Below are 12,707 nucleotides of genomic sequence, written 5' to 3'. Positions count from 1 at the left end.
TATAGGATAAGGCCGGGGTTACACTGTAAAAGTTTGATAAAGGATCTTTTACAAAACTTGAAAAACAACTAATAAGCCTATTGGTTAAATTCGCTCGAATGTAACCAATGCGCTTATTGGTGGCATTTTTGATGTTTTACAAAAGAACTTTTCTAAAACTTTTATAGTGTAATCCCGGCCTAACTACACAAATTCTTAATAACTATGAAAATGTATTGAATGTTATCACTAGGGCTCGGATTTTTATGGCATGTCATATTTCTTTATGACAAGTCATATTTTGGCCATTTTCGAGCTACTGGTCATATTTTAGGAATTTTCAAGCAATAGTCATTTTTGATCTTTTTTATTACAGAAAATTTTATTGTTGAGCATTTTTTCCGGAGATATAATATGCACTCACAATGAAGTCTTATCTTTTCTTCCTTTTTCATTTTTTTGGAAAAAAAAACTTTTGGATTTTTTTCCCAGTAGCCCCTTTCTTTGTTCTCGGAAGATCCTTTTGCTATGTTTCTGAATGGACGCCAAGCACTTGCGAAAGACGTTATTCATTCGGATGCTCGAAATCTTCGCTTCCAATGCATTTCCATGATGGGATTTTTTCCACACAGGGATTTTTTTTTTCAGAAGTGGCGGACTTAGTTTTTACACCCACACCTCGTCACTTTAAAACTCTATAGCTCTATAACAATGGTTTTATTTTTTTGCATTATGTTTTAAAGTAAAAATCATTTTTCAAAAATCACCACCCTTCTTCCCCCCCCCCCCCCCAAAAAATTGTCACTTTCTGAAGTTTTGTAGTTTTACCTCTTTGTCCCTTTCTCAAGTTCTGGCGCTGTCTAAAGTTGGATGTTCAGACTAAAAAGTTACGGAATTTTTTCAGCACTTTGCACAGAACATTTTCAGCACCGATGGTAGCTGCTGTGTGGGCATCGTAAGGGATTCTCATCACTAAGACTTCTTAATTTTTAACGAACAAAATGCAAACTTTGCTTCCTTCCTTGTACAGCGCACGGGGCACAAAACCTCTTCCCCTGCCCTCGCCGGTCGCAGCCCTGCCTACAGCGGTACAAATATTCAAGCTTTACACAATTCGAAACACAGACGGCAGCACTAACTGCATATACAACACGGTGTTAGATACGCACTCGGATGGTTAGATATATCAGTTATCAGAACATATACACACTTTCGGCACAACTCACATCTGAAAGTGGATAAAATGATGGTAAATTGCCCAATGACAGTAGACCAGAGTTTGTGCTTGATTCAGAAGAAGAAGATGGTACCGTACTGTATTTTATTCCGTTAAATATGTTAAAAGTTCCAGCACAAAACCGATTTGATGCGCAATGCATCTTGAGAAACAGTCAACGAGATTGCAGAAACTAGACGTTTGCTTTATGACAAGCCTTCTTCAAATATTGCTCCATCTGGTGAATTTTTGTCGAATTTTTAAAGAAACCTTTGCAAAGTAGTTTTCCAAAATATTTTTTCGAAGAAACTAACAATAGCAGTTTGTTTTTTAACCGCTTCACAATCACGGACGAAATTTTTTGCCCAAAAGGTCAGCAGAATAAATTCAATCCAGTTCTCTGTGTTTTCTTTCCCCCCTCTCCTCATCATACCGAAGCCTTCCGGCAACCCCATGAACCAAAGATGTTTTTTCTATACTTTTGTTAGTGATTTTTCCCCCATGTACAATGTATCTTTCTACTATATACAGCAAGAGCGAAAGAGAATACGTAAGGTAAGGGTGAAAAGAAAAATCTACTGTGCATCTACTATACTCTCTTATTGTGCATAAGGTAAGCGTGATTTTTATTTGAATCTGGTGAGAGAATTTTCATTAAAAAGATGAACTGATGAAATTTTTGTTCATTTTTTTTAATTAATAAGGTAAAAAACAATTGCTGAAAAAGAATTGATGAAATCATGGGAAAATTACAAGGTCATATTTTTGAATTTTGAGCTCATATTTTCACGTCATAAAAACCCGAGCCCTAGTTATCACTTACTTTCTTTGTCGTTGCAACTAGTATTTGTATAATGCGTAAAGGATCACGCAAACGATTTAATTACTAAATTTATAATTTTAATTTGTTTTCTTTTAAATGCTCTTAAACATTGCACAAAATCTTGAAATCGATTCAAAGATTGAAAGACGCGATTTTCGAGCTTCACCCACACAACAACCATTTTTTTTCACCCAAAATGTCCGTAGTTTCTGCAAGTGTTGGAATAGGGACCTCTGCTGCTTTCCTAGAGTCCGTTTCGTCCTCTTCACCAGAATATATTCAATGTGATTTTATTCTATACTTCAGTGGTTCCAAAAGTGTGCTCCGTCAAAGATTTCTTGGTGCTTCGAGAAGATATTGTTGCTTGTGAATGGCAGAACTTTTTTTTAAACATCATGTTCGAATAAAGTAGTGTTTCTCAACCTATGGTCCGTGATGATGGCCCAGGTGGTGGGGACTTGATAAGTTAATCCCAATTTCGAATGAAAAATCAACTCAGAAATACTCACTTTTTGTGATTGATATAAGTAATATCATTGGTTCAAATGAAAAATTAGGCCTTCATACTTTGGGTAACGTTATGTTATAGAGAAAAGGTATGGAATATCGCTGAAGTCGAAAAATACAGTTTTTGACAACTTTGGTATAACTACCGAATCGCGGGCCAAATAAAGGGCTGTTACGAATCGTAGTAAACAAAAATGTGTTTCACAAAAAAAAGTCATTCATCATTAGGCTAGGTGACCTTATTTCTTTGAGAAAAATACGAAAATAATGGGATATTACAAAGCAAAATACCGGACATCAGTTGTTTCAAAAAATATTGCCATTACTAGTCATGAAAATTGCACAATATTGCTAAAATTACTAAAAAAAGTACCAACGATTAGGGGCCGTTCAAGTATTACGTCATAATCGATGTGGGGGGGGGGGAGGGGATTTCCGATTTGCTGACTTTTGATGACAAGGAGGGAGGTGGGTTTGGATAATGCTTACGTCATCAACCACCCTTTATGAAAATATGAGTTGGATTCAGAGGGGCAGAGCTGATGACGAAATATTGCTGACAAGGGGGAGGGAGGGAGGGGCTCGGCGTTTTTGGCTAAAAATTTGCTTACGTAATACTTGAACGACCCCTTAGAAAATTAAGGGTTGTTGGAACTTTCAGTGAAGGTAAATGTATTTTACGGTGAAAATGTTGAATATGTAGACAGATGAATTGAATTATATAAATAGATGATAATTTATTAATTATACCCATAATTTTATTATCATTATATAACCTGCAAAGTTATAGAAACTATATACATTGAAGATTTTGGCAACGATTTAATTATTCACAAGTTTCGATGAAAAAACGGGACAATTCTGTAAAAGCGTCGGAACGGCCAAAAATGCGTGAATTGTCATGAAAATACTGTACATCCCTTGTCATGAAAAGATAAGAATATCCCGTAAAATACCGGACATGTAGTCACAATACGCGTACTGTAGATTAGCGGTCAGTCGAATTATTTCAGACATTTCGTTGGCCCTTGCTAACGAAAACGTTGAGAAACGCTGGAATAAAGCGCAACGCAAATACGAAAGAGATTCGTAAAATACGTGTTGGTACTTTTCCAAACAAAAAGATTACATTTAATTCATTCTCTTTTAATTTTTATGTATGCATTCATTCACAGAAATTTCACATTTTTTTCAAAGCATTTCACCCTACTAGAATCTCAATGCGCTTTTGAATTTTCTTTCCAACCACGTTCTGTAAGCATTTTGGAGCTCTTCAAACTGGTGTACTGTTTCAAAATGTCATTTAGCCCGTGGGCCGCTGCTTTTGCGTCTCCAAATCCCTTGTCATGAGTTCCTCTTGATTTGGCAAAAAAAAAGTAAAAAGTTCTTAAGGAATACAAGTATGGGGGGGGGGGGTGTGGCTGCTCTTGTCACAATGCAAAATAATAATAAAACTAGACTTGGTGTGGTTTAGTTGCATGGTGTGGTATCACTGTACGTAGTATGTGATCAAAAGTACATAATGTTTGCTTTAAACATTTTCCATTTTTTTTTCTTTGTAGGAGGTTGTTGATTTTTACAGACCCCCCCCCTCCCGCACTCTCTCTCTCTCTCTCTCTCTCTCCCCCGCGAAGAGCCGGTGGATCTATAACATTTGCTACTTTACCAAACACCAACTCCGGCCATATCGCTATACTGTCATTATTTTTGCAATTAACATGTTGAGTTAGAAATAAAGGCGCCATCTATCTATCAGAGGTCGCCTCAAGCTCGTTAGAGAAAATATATTGTTATCTGTATTCTTCTCCCGGTTCGAACCTGAGTGGCTGTTTGAACACTGGCTACAACATATGCTGCGCTTAACATAAAAACAACTTACAAAAGCTTAATATCTCATGAATAAGCAGTAAAATACCGAGTAGTCATCGCTCTTGGCTTAGGTACACTAATTTTTTCAATGTCTTCATATAGGTTTTTCATAACCCAGTATGTTCGTAATTAACTAAATGTCTTTCTATGACCTGGCTATAGAAATTTTTTTGCCTATCTTGCTTAGATTTCAAGATAACGCAAAAAGTTCCTAAATTTTCTACCAGGTGGCGTTATAACCTTTCTTATGATTTGGCACGTACTCGTATTGTTCCATGATTCCATCTGCCATATTTCAGGAGTTATTGAAGACTGTGAAATTTTTAATGTTCTTTATTTCTCTCCAATATGATCTTTCGTTGCTCCCGGGCATCCCAAAATGATTCTTAGAGGTAGAAAATGATTGTAAGAGGTGGACATGTCACTATATACCAGATTTTCAAGTGGTCATAACTTTTGATCGACTGAAAATAGAGCGATGGAACAAGTGTTTAGGGATACTATATTCGATATGCGCTACACGATAATGACAACCAGAACGTCACCTGGTGGAAAATTTTGGAATTTTTTTACTTTGCCTTGTTAAGTAACCCGGCTTAGAACAAAATCTCAGCTTAAATCTGAGAAATTCTATTTAATGAGATGGTAATATATATGAAGCTTACTCAGCATGTGTACACTGGCTGCCAAAATTTATAACATTTAATGCCATGTACTACTACTTTCAACCACCGATGTCTCAGAAAATTTTCTTCGCATGTTAGGGTTAAATTTGTTTCGGTATTAATTGAGAGTAGTAAATTTAACCAATTTTCATTTTTTTTACTATAAATCGCATAAAACCTTTGATTTCACGTTTATTCAAATTATAATTTTAAAAGTGATAAGACTATTACAACTGAATTAAGGCTTATAATTTTACATATGGAACTATAACTCTGCAATGCTCCGTAGTATTTTACTACTTTTTGGCTCTCTATAAACTTTTACCGCACAAGAACGAGGCATCTCAGCCTAGAGTAGATGGTAGAAATACATAAGAGCTTCATATCTCTATTATTCCTTCTTTATCTCATCATTGTTTCATCATCATCTTGCTACGTTTGATAAGTAAAAAATATCAAGTATATAGTATTACATATACAGGGTGTTTCAGAAAAAAACATCTACAAAATGAAAGAAAAATTCAATCATATGATGACAGTTCAAAATCACATAAGAACATCAGTGCGTAAACTCCACCCGGAGCCGGGAGTACTACTAAACCACACATGTACCCCCTTCCATATTCCTCTGCGGAACTTCTAACGAATTGGTGCATAATGGAATGTGCGTGTCAGTGTTGTGAACCTCCCTCTCCAGCGTGGTCCAACCCTTCCGGGTAAACGGCTTACATCCCATCAGGGACAGAGCCTGGACCACGACTGGCCTTTAAGTCTTTAAGTGTTGTGAACCTAACGGAAAGCTTGTTTCTGTGTAATGCTTGTTATAGTGCTGCCATTCACCACATATTTTTCGAACTATGAGTGAAGTGTAATGTTTGAAGATTTTACCGTTGTAGGCCTATTGCTCTCTGCGGTGAGACTTTTTAACGGGGGGATCGGCTTGCATTCGCACCTCGAAGTTGGGAACCACAGAACAATAGAACCCACCCGGAGCCGCTGCAAGTTGTTGCATCACACACTTTTAAATACATTTGGTTGCGTCATACGCATGGTATTTTTGAGAAAGTGCAGCAGTCTATGCAGCGTCTATGTAATGCGTGTATTAGTGCGTCTGACAAAAACTTTGAACATTTACTCTAGTAGTATTGTTCCTAAATAAATTATTGTAGAAGGATTCTTCTTCGTCGTCTTTGTATATCGTATTATTTTGAACGATGTCTGCTGTTTCAAGATGGCGCTCGTGCACCTATGCTCCTGTGTGATTTTGGATTTGTTGTCGTATGCCTGAGTTGCCCTTTCATTTTGCCGATGTTTTTTTAAAACACCCTGTACAGGAGAAAGGTGGCTGTGGAGACAATGGAAAAACTGCTTTTCTCATCTTTTTCCCCTGATTTCCTATATGTAAAATAAAGATGCCGGTTTTTCAGATATTTAATGCTGATACTCCAACTATATGTCGTTCAAATTTGTTACAAAACCTGTGTTGACATATTTAGAGATGCAGGCGAGTAGTGCTAAAAGGTATGCATATTATGGTCTATCCCTAATTCTGTGGCACTAAGTATCAAGATCGTTCAAGTGTTTTCAAAACTGGTGCTCAGTGATGAAATTTTCTCCTAAAAAGTGCTGCTTGACTTGAAAAGTTTAGGAACCACTTCTCTACTTATTCATCAGCGTCCGCATCCGTAAGTAAACCATTTTTTTCCCCTTATTAGAGTTAAACAAGCGTATGAACATGAACCTCGTTTGGACATAGGGAAAAATGTTGCTAAGCTATTTTGATATTCTAAAATAAACGAACAACAATGCTAGAGAGAGATGAATCTCTAACACATTTTACCAAACACCTGCCTGGGTCTCTGTGCGGTTGTGTGGTCACGCTGACGGACTCGTATCGCGAGGACCCTGGTTCGAACACCATCGGCGGCACAGTTAACGGTCGGCTGAAGTTGGTTTTATGTGATTCTCCCCTTCAAGATGTGAATACGAAGCGATATCCCCATTAATCTATTTGTGTCGACGAGTTTTTTTTTTCTGAAAAAATTTGTAACACATACGTTTTCTCGTTAAGCTGTACTCAAACGAATACAGTTCTTCGTTAAGCTGCATTCAAATGAGTACAATGAGTACAAAATGAGTTAAAAAGTCTCGCCTCAGACGAAAGAACGCCACAAAAGTAAGCAACAGATTTACAACGGAACAAATATTCAATCATGGTTTGAAAATAGATGGCAGCACTAAACGAATTCACGCACAACACTAGATGCACACTCAAACTGCACATACAACTTTCGGCACCACTCATTCGGTAGTAACTTGCCTGTAGCGACAAACGGGAGTTGTTTTCGGTTTGAAAGACAAGTAACTATAGGATTCCAGCACTTCAGCTTTTAAACATTCCAGGGGCGTCGGAAGTGTTTCGAACCTGTGGGTGCTCGTCTTGAGTTCCATATAGGAAATTTCGATTTCTGAATCAATTCTGTGGGTGCTCGGACCTGTTTTACAAATTTTCGTGGGTGCTCGAGCACCCACAGCACCCCCGGCTCCGACGCCACTGAAACATTCTATATGTGTAGAGATTACCACTCACACAAACTTTCGTATTACCTGAGCAGTGATCTGCAGTGAGCAGATATCTGCTATGCAAATTTAATAATGAATTCATCTATGCGGGGGCAGCTACTACCATTACTACTATTAAACCGTACATGCAGCTCGTAAACATTCTTCTGGAGAATTTCTAACGCATTAGTACAGGGTTTTCCAACCGGTGTTCCGCGGAACCCTGGTAGCTTCAAAAATTTTCTTGTTACTGTTTCACCAGAAACAATTTGTTTTTATTTCTGTTGAGAACGGGTACTCTAAAATAATTCAGAGAAAATATTGGGGTAATCGACCAGTAGGAGACAAACAATATTCATGCTGGCTCCTTTCTTCCTTCCTGTTCTCGCTAATAACCGAATATTGTGAAAAAATAATTCTGTCCCGGAAAATATGGTCACATTATGTGTAACTCATAAATATAAGCCTATATATATTTTGACACTTTTATCTAGTGCAAGTGAGGATTCTTGTTTCGCAGAGCGAATGCGGACTTTTAGGACACCTTTTATGTTGAAGAAATATGTCAAAATTTGTTAAGGGTTCCGCGGAATAGCCTCGTTACCATCAAGGGTTCCGCGTGAGCTTTCACGTTCGAAAACCCTGGACTAGTACATAGCCGAAACGTGTTGTGTGTGAATATGCGAGATCCTAACGTATTTATGTTGTCACAGCTATACGTGTTTCGCGTACTAGTGGTGCTTCCACCGTCTTCCATATTTTGAAATAAAAATGGTTGATGCCTGAATTTTCGGAAGTAATGTACGTTGTATTTCTGAACTTTTTATTTATTTGGCATTTCATTCAGTAATAAGTTTCAAATCTGAATAATGATAAAAATTATACCGTCATTCTTCGCAATTATTTTACTAAATAAATAAACATATTTCCCAAAATTATGAAAAACTGTACCTGCAATAATTAGTAAGAGAAAAAAACGGATATCATTTTGCGTTCAACGTATGTATAATTCACCATAAATCATCCGATATCCACCAAAACCCAAGAATCCCGATGACTTGTGCTATTATTGCTCCACTTCACCCAAAACCTAGTATCCCTATCTTTGAAACTCATCACGGGTGGGAAAAAAAAAATCGTGGTAAAATAAACTTTCCTCCCCATTCCATTATCCATATCTCAAAATTTCGTAGAAGATTTGTGACAGCCACAGAAAGCAAATGATTAGTTCTCTATTCTTTTTCAAAAAAAGAAATTCTTTTCCTTGACGAGCGTGTCATCAAAATTTACATTCCGTTAAAGCCGTAGCCGAATTTAGCACGTTGCATGCAGCAGCAGCACCGACAAATAGAAAAATAGAAGAGGAGATTCCGTCTCGAACCGCTAAGGCAATTAGTCGTCGCAAAGTCCCTCCAGTAGGCAGGCATCAGCGTGTCTAATTATAGTGGAACCGTATCTCTTTACCGGGTATTAGTCAACGAATTACTCTCTCTCTCTCCCAGACTTTAAGAACAAGAAGAAGGGCAATCTTCTCCGGAGTTTGAAGAAGTGTTTCAAGGCGTGGCTTCTCCAAATCTCTTTCACATTCCCCTCCTTTTTACAAAGAAGAATAGCCCGTACACACTCCAGTGACTCTGTAATTACGTAAAACAGCATCTCTCTCTCTGTGTGTGCGCGCTGGAAGAGATGGTATGTGTGTGCGTGTTCAAGAGTAAGATCTCGACGGGAAATACCTTCAAGTCTTTTAAACTTGAAAATAAGTTTTTCCTTTCCCTGAAAAATTTCCAACGTAACACCGGATGCCCATGGACGGGAAAGATGAGTTTCGACTGTAACCGTATCTCTTTCGATGGTTCTAATGCGATGGGAATGAAAGGAGGTACGAGGGAGTATGGAGAACGCATATATACGTACTCTTTTAAAGGCACGTACATAATATAAATATACGAAGAGAGAGTAAAATACTTCTCACCGTGTATATTCGTGTCTCAAGATGAATGGAAAAGAGGCAAAAAAAAAAAGAAAAAATTGTGAGGTATGCCTGGTAGCTAAACACGTCAATGGGGTTTATTCTGTAGTTGCTGACAGGAGATGGATTAGTTTGTTTTAGGATGTGTGTGTATTAAGACGGGAAAAGGAGAGAAGAGTGATGGAAACATCATGAGGTTTACACGGATAGTTTAAACCTTTGTCGAGTAATAGTGTGTTAGTCACCAAACATTGGCTTTCACTTACGGCATATATACTAAACCCATGGACTGCGTGCCAAATGTAGCGTTCGAAGCATCTAGTGTGGCCTACGTAGCTAAACCTCATATCAGACCCACGTATAAATACAAGACTTTAATCAAAAATGTGAAGGTTCCAACTGATCACATATTGACATTGGGTTCTTTGTAATTAAAATCTGACCCCGAGTGGTGAATTATTCTCTCAGTAAAATGGTGATTGTTCCAATCATGGCCATTTAAACGACGTCAGATATTTTTTAGGGACACTTTAAACTTTTTTTTTTCTATAAAAACTGCCCAACCAGGGTAAAAAAATTGAATAGTGTTGGATACTGCAGAGGTATTTCGAAATAATTGAACAATAATGGATGCACAAGAATCTTAAATAAACGCATTTTCAATGTTAAGTGAATAAAAATGTTGGGCTTCCAGATTTCCTAGCCGATTTTTTTATTAATTAATTACTACCTTAAATCATAAATTCCTTATTAGAAAAACTTCATTGGTAATTTTGAATGAAATCTTATGTTGAAAAAAAATTTACATGTGATTTTGATATCATGTAAACCGTTTACCTTCAACTTTTAAACATGATCGATTTTTTTAAGAACTTTTTAAGACCTTTTGTTTTGTTACACGAACAGTATTTTTGGCAATTTTTTGGATGTTTCGTCCCCCCTCCTCATACCAGAAGCATGAATGTGCAAATTTTCAAAACGTGGGAAATGACGTTTGAATGTATGTTGAAATCTATTTGAAATGACTTCACGTGACGCAGTCATGAACGACTGTCTTGAGAACTCTATGGGGCGCAGTTGCCCAGGTCGATAAGGTACTCACCTAAAGTACCAAAGGATGTTTAGAGGTGTCGCAGTTCGATACCCGGCTCGACCTTGTCAGGAAACTTTCCTGACACAGGGGTACAACAGAAACGGTGACATGACCGCAGAAAAAATTGATACCGCAGGGAGATTGATACCCCCACCCACTTATCATCATCCCCATCGAGGGGTTAGCGCACCAACCTCTCGATGAGTATAAAACAAGCCAGCCGTTCGGAATCGGCAATAAAATGTAGGTCCCGTTTTTATATTAGTCCTCATGGGCAGAAAATGAACGTGGTGCAACAAAAATGATCAAATGAGAGAATTCTATATAGTTTTACGTTTGGTTGTCAACTTTGAGAGGCTGTTTGTTTTTCTTCTCGGACGATGTTTGTTTCTCGAATGTATCTTCTCATACATTGAAATATAATTCAAATTATTTAGGCTGCCTGTCACTGTAGCTGACTCGTATAATAGTTTCTCTACCCTGTTACCCTATGACTATCATTCCTTAAAACACTTCATAACATGCGTTTAAATAGAGGTTGAGCATTCGCGTTTCAGACAAAACTTACGAGAAAAGAGTTTGGAGGTGACGTCTTCAAAAATTTTTGAAAAAGTTACCACTGATTCTACTCAGTCAAATATGCACAAAAATATTTTTAAAAGTCCGGTGGAATTATCATGGGTCACTCATAAAAAAATTTTAATAATTATATTTTTGACGCCAATATATAGGTGGATTTTGAAATTCATTCTTGAATTTCAAAATCCCGCAACCGTGGAGACTTAAGTGGAAAAAGGAGAGCTAGAGTGTGGAAACGATTTATTTTATAGATATCGCCAACAAGCACAAGAGGTGATGAGTAACCAACTGCTGTTATTTTTATCAATTTTTTTTCGGCTTTGATAGCGGCATTTCGCCGCTAAATTTTTTGATTTTATGTGTTTCTGGGTGAGATGAACGTACTTAATTTTTTCATAATTTTTTGGAAATGACACTTTGGGACCCTTTCCTTGTTAGATAGCAAAATAAAGGATCCAACCAGCTGATAAACCCTAAAAAAGTGAAAATTTGCACATACATGCTTCTGGCATGAGGCGAACGATTTTATCAAATATTTGGAATACTTACAGAGTAACTAGATAATTTTTTTTAAGGCAACAAAATCCGAGACTTGGTAATGAATCATGAAAACTATATCTCTGCATTCATCTTCGGTTCTTCTGTCCATGCATTCAAACATTATCCGTTCGAAACGTATGAACTGCATTATAATATTTACTATATAACTGTATTCCTAATAAAACGCAGCTCTGCAAATGATCTGCGTTTGCAGGTCTACCGCTCATGGTATCTTTCACCATCCCCGCAACCACAAAAAAAAGAAATTCTGAAACCTCTTCAAATTGTAAAGTGGGGGAAAAACCCATTGATATTCATATCACGAAATAACCTCAGGCGAACAAGCACCACCATCGAAGTTTCACCTGGTTTTTCAGCAACAAAAAAATCTAGCGGCAATTGGATTTAAAAAGAACGGCTCTTCTCAGCGTGTATTGCAAATTAATATTGAAAAATACACGCAAAACAGGAAGGGGGGTGAAGCAAAAAAAAAAAAGTGTTAGGAGGAACGTCCTCCTTGTTATGAACGCACCACCCACAAAACCTCTCTCGGGACAATGGAGGGCAATGCGAGAGAAAATGAACGTCCTCTCTACGAAACAAAACGACCATCTCATGTATCAAGCTTTATAAGCCCGAGTTTTAAATTCTCCCCCACCCCCTTATCATCATCCTCGTGTACGTGGAATTCCCCGGAGGATGAATTTGCCCTACCGTTCTGGTAGATAGAGAGTGGGAGCCGCAACCAAGCCACCATCACTATCTTGCTCCACTTCACACAACTATAGGAGAGAGAGAGAGAGAGAGAGTCCATCATTTCGAGAGAGTTTCTCTCCCATTTCATTACCCCCCCATACTCCACCAAGTTAAATTGCTCCCAGTGCACGCTCATTTTAGGGCGAAAT

This window comes from Pholcus phalangioides, unplaced genomic scaffold, assembly GCF_987345545.1.
Source record: "Pholcus phalangioides strain wild (caught in Gottingen) unplaced genomic scaffold, Ppha-v1.0 ptg000015l_1, whole genome shotgun sequence".
In the NCBI taxonomy this organism is placed as follows: domain Eukaryota; kingdom Metazoa; phylum Arthropoda; class Arachnida; order Araneae; family Pholcidae; genus Pholcus; species Pholcus phalangioides.
The sequence above is the reverse complement of the archived record's forward strand: the minus strand, read 5'-3'. Positions refer to the sequence as shown.